Source organism: Manis pentadactyla, chromosome X, assembly GCF_030020395.1.
Source record: "Manis pentadactyla isolate mManPen7 chromosome X, mManPen7.hap1, whole genome shotgun sequence".
Classification (NCBI taxonomy): Eukaryota; Metazoa; Chordata; class Mammalia; order Pholidota; family Manidae; genus Manis; species Manis pentadactyla.
In genome coordinates, this window is record NC_080038.1 from 131,771,776 (window position 1) to 131,779,023 (window position 7,248).

The 7,248-nt window shown below is 39.9% G+C and overlaps 1 pseudogene; it reads right to left on the minus strand.

The window, feature by feature from the left end:
• Window positions 1–2,244: 2,244 nt before the first annotated feature.
• Window positions 2,245–3,695, minus strand: LOC118929221 (spermatogenesis associated 6-like protein; annotated as a pseudogene).
• Window positions 3,696–7,248: the final 3,553 nt, after the last annotated feature.

A 7,248-nucleotide genomic window follows, 5' to 3' on the forward strand; every position in this document is an offset into this window, starting at 1 on the left:
TGTCATAAAAAGTATGTTTAGTAAATTTACACGTGTGATAATTTTGTAAAGCTTTATAGAAATTTTGACAGATTGAAACAATTGGCTGGAATTAGTGAAATTATATTTAACCAAAATAAGTGGAAAGTTTTAATTTATGATCAGAAGATTGCAAAAGCACAGACTGGGGGAAGACTGAACCTACTGGTATTAATGGGAAAATACTGTTTTGTTTGTGTTAGTACTGTAGTGCAGACTTTAAAAAAACCTAAGAAGCATGTGGAACACATTAATAGAGATTCACTGTCCAGGTCAGGGGTGGTTATGATCCCACTAACTCTTTAGAAGCAAGCTGAACTAGTATGTTATGCTCAGTTATGGGCATTACATTTTAAAGAGTATTCATATTATGAAAAATTTCAAACATATGCAAAAGTAGAGAGAATAATATGAATGCCCATATAACCTTCTCTCAAATTCAGCAGTTAATAACATCTTGCTACTTGCTTCATCTAGCCTCCATTAGCTGTCTTGCTAGGGTACTTTAAAGCAATCAGAGACCTCCTGTCATTTCACTTCTACATACTTCAGTATGTATTTCTAGAAAAACATAGGCATTTTCTCATATAACCACAAAAGCATTATCACACCTACCAAATTAACAATAATTTCTGATTATTATCTAATATCCAGTCTATATCCAAATTTCCCAGGTTACCTTGGAGGCAATCGATTTGTTAGAAGTAGCATTCAGTCAAGGTTCATTACGTTGGTTTCTAATACCTCTAAAATCTTTTATTAATTTTTTCTCAAATCTCTTTTATATTAGAGCAATTACTCCCCTCAATTACTCCTTCTCACTATCTTCTTTTTAAAAAAGTCAGTTGTCCTGTCTTATATTCTGGATTTTCTGATTATTTTATTGTGGTGCCATATAACTTGTTCCTCTATCCCCCATTCCAACTTACTTGGCACTAGCTCTACAGATTTTATTAGAGGCAGTTTACAGACATTTTTGGCAAGCCTATTTCATGGGTTCTGCAGTATACTTCCAATTGCATCCCATTAGGAGGTTCATAATGTCTAGTTTATCCTATTCTTAAGTGACGGTAGCTCAGGTGATGGCAATCGGCATTGCTTTTTCCAAAGGGTCATAGCCGGATTGGCTTATGATCCAATGAGGCAGACTCATGGTGAGAAGATGGACACACTGTGGTGTCAGGAATATGTGAAGAAATTGGGAAGAGAAGACTTGGTTGATTTAGTTGTCTATTGATGCCATGCTAAATTACCATAAGTGTAGCAACTTCAAATAACACCCATTTATTATCTGATAGTTCATAAGTCAGAAGTCTGGGTAAGCTTGATTGGGTTCTCAGGTCTGGGTCTTCCAAGACCAAAGTCAAGGTGATGGCAGGGTTCTATTCCTTACTGGAGGCTCTGGGGAAGAAACTGCTTCCAAGTTCATTCAGGTGTTGGTTGTATTCAGTTCCTTGTGGTTGTAGGGCTGATGACCCAGTTTCTTCTCTGGTTGTCAACTGGGGCCAGTCTTTGTTCCTAAATGGTGTCCTCATTCCTTCTCATACTGTCCATGTGGCCTTCCTTCAACAACAACTGGTTGAGTCTTTCTGAAGCTTTGAGTCTTTCCAACTTCTCCTTATGCTGCATCCCTCTTGCCTACAGCTGGGTACTCCATACTTTGATAATAGAAACTTGAGTTGATTTTTGGAATATATAAACCAGCTTACGCTTGATATGTTTTTAAGAAGAAACCATCAAAAAGTAGATTACAGGCTCCTAAAACAGGGCTTAAGCCCTGATAAGTGCTCAAAATAAATGTTAGTTATTGTTGTTTTTAATCCTTGATTGTTATCACTCATGACCTGAACCATGCTACTTCTCTTCTCTGGCTCTCGTTTGCTCCCACTGCACAGTAAGTGGAGTTGGACTAAATAAATGATGTTTTGTGTCTCTTTTGGACAGGGTTTCTTCATCCCCCATCCCACTCCAACTCTCTTTGCTAGAAAAGTAGAAGGTATTCTACAAATTACCTAGAAGATTTCTGGCTGCTCCTCAAGGGCCCCCCCCTGATTTTCAAGAGGCCCAAACAGCACTGTGTAATAAAAGGCCCACTCTGGCTGGGTGTTATACTGTGACCTATTCTTTTTTTTTTAATTTTTTTATGAGCCCCAAACAGCAGACACTTTAATCAATGACTCTTACCTGGGTACAAAGGACTAATACAGGGTTTGATTTAAAGGTGGGTTAAAAACTGGTGATTAGATACACAAAACAAAAATTGCTTTTTAGGATATGTCTGCGGACTCTCTTAGGATGTGCCCGTGACTGGATGAGTGAGCTCTTCACGATGTTCCTCCAGCTTGCATTCAGTTTCCCATAAGACAGCAGCTTAAAAATATCTCTATTCATGCACTGGTGTTTCTTCAGAGGGTAGCTTGGACTATCAAGGATATAATTTACTTCAGATGGACAGAATCTTCCCTGTTTAGGTGTTGCTGAGCTCTGTAGGATGTCAGAAGGCTGCATACCCTTTCGTGGATCTTCTTCCGTGTGGACTGAGAACTAGGGGAGAAGCTGTCTCGGAGAAAGGGCTGATCCCGAAGAGGGCTGGCAGGACTGGAATGCTGGAAGGCGGCAAATGAAGTTCCCTGATGGAAATCGGCATCCCCTTGGTTACTGTAACTGGGCAAGGGTTTTCCAAACTTACTTGAATCTAAAGATGATGGTGATTCATTCCTTAAAACGATCTGTTCATTTGGCTCTTCGATAACCTTTATGTTAGCTGCAAGGCTGTCAAGAGAAGAAGCTCTTCTATTGGAAATGGAAAATTTGAAAACTTAGATTTTCTCCTAGATTTCTGGGAATGAAGCTCTGAAATAGTTTCACCAAAAGGCTCTGCGCTGTCCACATGTCTAACTACAAATGGAGGTTTGCTTTCTCCAGAGATTTTGAGATTATTTCCAAGGTTCATCAGAGCTGGCTGGTCCTGGAAGAAACGCCTGGTGGAATATGGAGGGGATGCCTGGGATTGCATGCTTGGGGCAGTCTGTCGAGATTACTCTCCTTTAGCTTCATCTTTATATTATTTAAAGGGAATTTTGGTCATATGATATTGATAAAGGCCTTATCTTTTTTCTGTAAGTCTGTTTCTATGCAGAAACACACATTCTCTGATGGCTATCCTCGTTAGAAAACTCTATTTTGGGAGCAATTCCTGGAAAACCTGCAACTGTCTTCATGAGTACCTGCCTACACATCCCAGGGCACGAAGGTGTCGACTTGGGCTCAGGGAAAAGAAAATCCCCTGTATTTTCTTCATAGGAGGCCAACTCTTCCCACACTGGAGGCACTAGTGCATTAACTCAAACCTGGTTAAGAAGCTCTCCAAAATGCCTGCTACAGCTCCAGGATCTATTGCATTTTCAAATACCTTTTCAAATCTCATGTTCTGCTGAATCATAATAGGGAACACAGAGGGAAAGCAGTTCGTCCCCAGGTACTGATTCAGGAGGTAAACACCAAGGTTCACATCTTGCTTGCCAGAAAGGAACCCTCCTGGGCAAGAAACCGCCCGGATCTGCAGCTCCACCACCACTTCCAGAGGCATCGTCTCCTGCGTGGGCGAAAGGACTGGAATGAAAAAATCCTTTTGTGCTGAGCTTTAGGCCGATTTTTCTTACTTTAGCTCAATCCGTAAGGAAAATGTTCCCAGCAGCTTCTCCAGCCCCCACCCCCTGGTGTCCCATCTGTCTCCCCTGGCCCCAGCCCAGGTCCCTCCCACCCGGACGCATCTCACTAGTGTGACCTATTCTTGAAGTTAAAAATAAAGGTACTTTTTCACTTGATGTGATGAAAAAAGACTTGTAAGATCATCTAATCAGGAGTTTGACTTTGGGGACAATAGTGAACTTATTTTCATCTGGTGTGAGGGGAAGGGAAGAGCAGGGAGAAGAAATCTCCAAGTCAGAAAAGGTGCTATAAATTTTTCAGCAGCACTTTCAGTGTAGAGTAATACTTGGTACAACTCAGGCCTGCCTACCAGCTTGACTCTTTTCTTCCTGAAAGTTGTAAATTCAGAAAATCCATTGAGAGGACTTTCCCCCACTATGAGAATTCATCTGCATGTTTGTAAGGAAAGGCATGGAATGTCAAGGCATGACGGACCCAAGAGCCTGCAAGGAACACTGGTGAAATCCTGCAACACAGAGGTATTCATGTGAAAAGAACAGGATGAATATTATCCACTTGTTAAATTAAATGAGGGAATTCTGCCACTGACTATGGAGCTGGAGTTCATTTCATCCCTTAGAGATGCTTGCTTGATTCTGTGGAAAGGGAGGGTCTGTCTCTTCCCAGTCCTTGATCCTTCCCTTATACAAAGGGCAGTGGTACGAGAATATTTCCCAAAATATTTTAAAGTTATTCTGCCTACTGCTGTGATTTCAGAGTTGTTTTGGGGCAAGTGTGCATGAAGGAATCAAAGTGGCCATGAGGTCAGGCAAAGAAAACTCAGGTCTCATTTCTTCCTCCAGCTCTGTAGTCACCTGATGATGCCTGTTAGTTGATGTCTCTCAAGTTGTAGAAGTCTCTGCCGTATCTGCCATTCATAAATTAGAGACAAATACTCAGGACCTCAAGTGAACTAATGAGCACCTCCCCTGCAACAGAGTTCACTATGAGGACTTACAGTATTTCATTATGTATTTCAACAGTGAAAATAAAGAGACCAAACACAACTACAATTAAAGCAAAAAAAGTCTTAGGATTAGAGTGGACTGAGGAAAAGAAATCCCACATCTTTCTGTTCTTTTCATTCTGTTTTCTTGTCCTAGATGCAGGTAAAAGATGTTTGTGGAGTTAAAAACATCATTCAGGATCTTGACATTTATGATAATAAGAACAAGCCCTTCAATCAATAATCCTAACACCATAAGTACCCAGGCAGTCTAGGATTAAACAGTGATGTTTTTCTGCTGCAGGGAGCCAGGATGCTGGCCATACATTACTTAAGCAATAAAGAAGACAAAGTATCCTAATTTTATGTGAAATCACCTAGTTTACCTGCCCTCTGCCCCAGGTTACAACAAATGCAGGCAGGTGCTCTTCTCAAGTTCTGAGCTCCCCCCGAGCTTTGCTGAAAGGTATTTTCATATAACAAGAGTGAAAAGAGTACTACTACTTATAAACAGGAACAGGTTCCATGTGCTATGGGACAAGTGGCATATTAGCAGCTTTCTCTGGTATCTCATTTATTCCTCACATGTACCTGGGAGATTAGCTTATTTATTCCCATTTTGTTTGTAGGAAACTGAGGTACAAAGAGGTAAAATATCTTCACTGAAGTCACTTAGCTAGTAATTTGAAATCTACATCCATGTTTATGCTGAAGTGAAATGTGCTATTCTTAACCACTGTATAAACTGCTGCCCCACAATCTCCACTGTGTGTGTGTGTGTGTGTGTGTGTGTCTATGTGTGTGTAAGATGGAAAGGCAATAGTTTTACTGGGCTTGGGACCGATATCCAATGAGATAGAACTTCCTTGCTAACCATGTTAAAGATTAATGACCTTGCTGAGGTGATGTCTAGGGGAAATTTGTAATACCTGGCCTGGAACTTCTTTGCTTTAAATCAGGGACTTATAATGTCTCCAGACTATACTACTCCTGTATTCCATCTTATTTACCAGCTCCTTATCCATTTTAAAATCCAATTTACAAATATGATTCCAACTTTTAGGTATTCATTCCTGTTTGACAGTATGACTGTCCCCTCACGTGATCACCATTTTTTCCCCTCAACCTTGACCTCATCTCTATCTCTTCTTGAGCTCTACCAAAGATGTATATTTGTCTTTAGGTATGTATCTGTTATTTCAAATTCAATCTCATGCCTGGGGTATTTTGTTACTGCCTCTCCTGTAAGCTGTAAACTTATTTTTCTGCCAAGACATTGTGGGAGAGATGTTTGAACATTCCATACTCCGAAAAAATGTTTTATACTATCAGACATAGTTTTATAGTGATTGAGTCTGAGGAAAATTGGTGAACTTCCATTTTCTCAAATCTCCATTGTCCTCAGTATTTCCCTAGACTGTTTATGTGACTGCCACCTCATCTGTTTTTCCATGTAGAAAAGAACTCTGTGAGGTGTATCACCAGACCCTTCTGGAGAAATCCATCTGGCCAAAGGCAATCTTCTTGCCAAAGAAAGCCCATAGAGGTCAGCTCTGATTGGTTTGCAAGATTGTCCTTCGATTTGTGCTACAAAGACAGAAGAAAATGCTGTTCTGGTATGATGAGGCTTTAAAAAGTAATCTGCCTTAGAAAAGGTTTGATGTTTCTATATGTGTCCAGCTAATATAATTCTTGTTTAAACTTTATTTTAAAAACATAGGGGGGAAAACTCAAGCACAGCAAGATCCATGGTTGTTCAAAAACAAACTTTTTTTTTTTGTTAGCTTCAACACTAGTAAGGAAGTGTAAGTGTCAGACCACAGTTGCTGGCTTGCTAAGGAATGCAGAACAAAATAAGACATGTATGCGCTGAACAGGAGATTGTCATCCAGAAAGACAATGGAATTCATCCCATTAATGGAAATATGTAATTAACAAGCTGCTGGATGTCAGTCTGTAGTTAGAACCATGGCTTGGGCTCTTGCCTCCTACAGAGTGGCAGTCTTGTCACTGCCGTCTGGCCCCTTGTTGGGGGTGGTACAGATACAAGTACAAAGAGGAAATCACCCTCCCCAGGGTCATGAAATCTTTGAGTCTATAGTCCAAGCTATATGAATAAGTAAACAAGAATGACATTTTCTTCCTGGACTGTAACCTTTTTAAAATACAATAAATAAGTTTTTGCTGGCCCTGTTAACTAGAACAGTAATCACAAATTAGGGGAAATGGTCTGCCAGTATGCTTTACTGCTGCTAATTTTGTTCTTGTCTAGTATGTATATATATATATATGATGAATGCTTCCTCTAGCACTTGTATAACATTTTGCAGTTTATATATCACTTCATACACATTATCTAATTTTGATTTTCATTCTCAAAGCAATACTAGAAAGTCAATTTAATATGCAGGACAGGTATTATTATCCCTCCCCTTTTAAAAAAATTAAGGTATCATTGATATATAATCTTATGAAGGTTTCACATGAGCAATATTATGGTTTCAACATTCCCCAATATTATCAAGTCCCCCCCCCCAACCCCATTGCAGTCACTGTCCATCAGCATAGTAAGG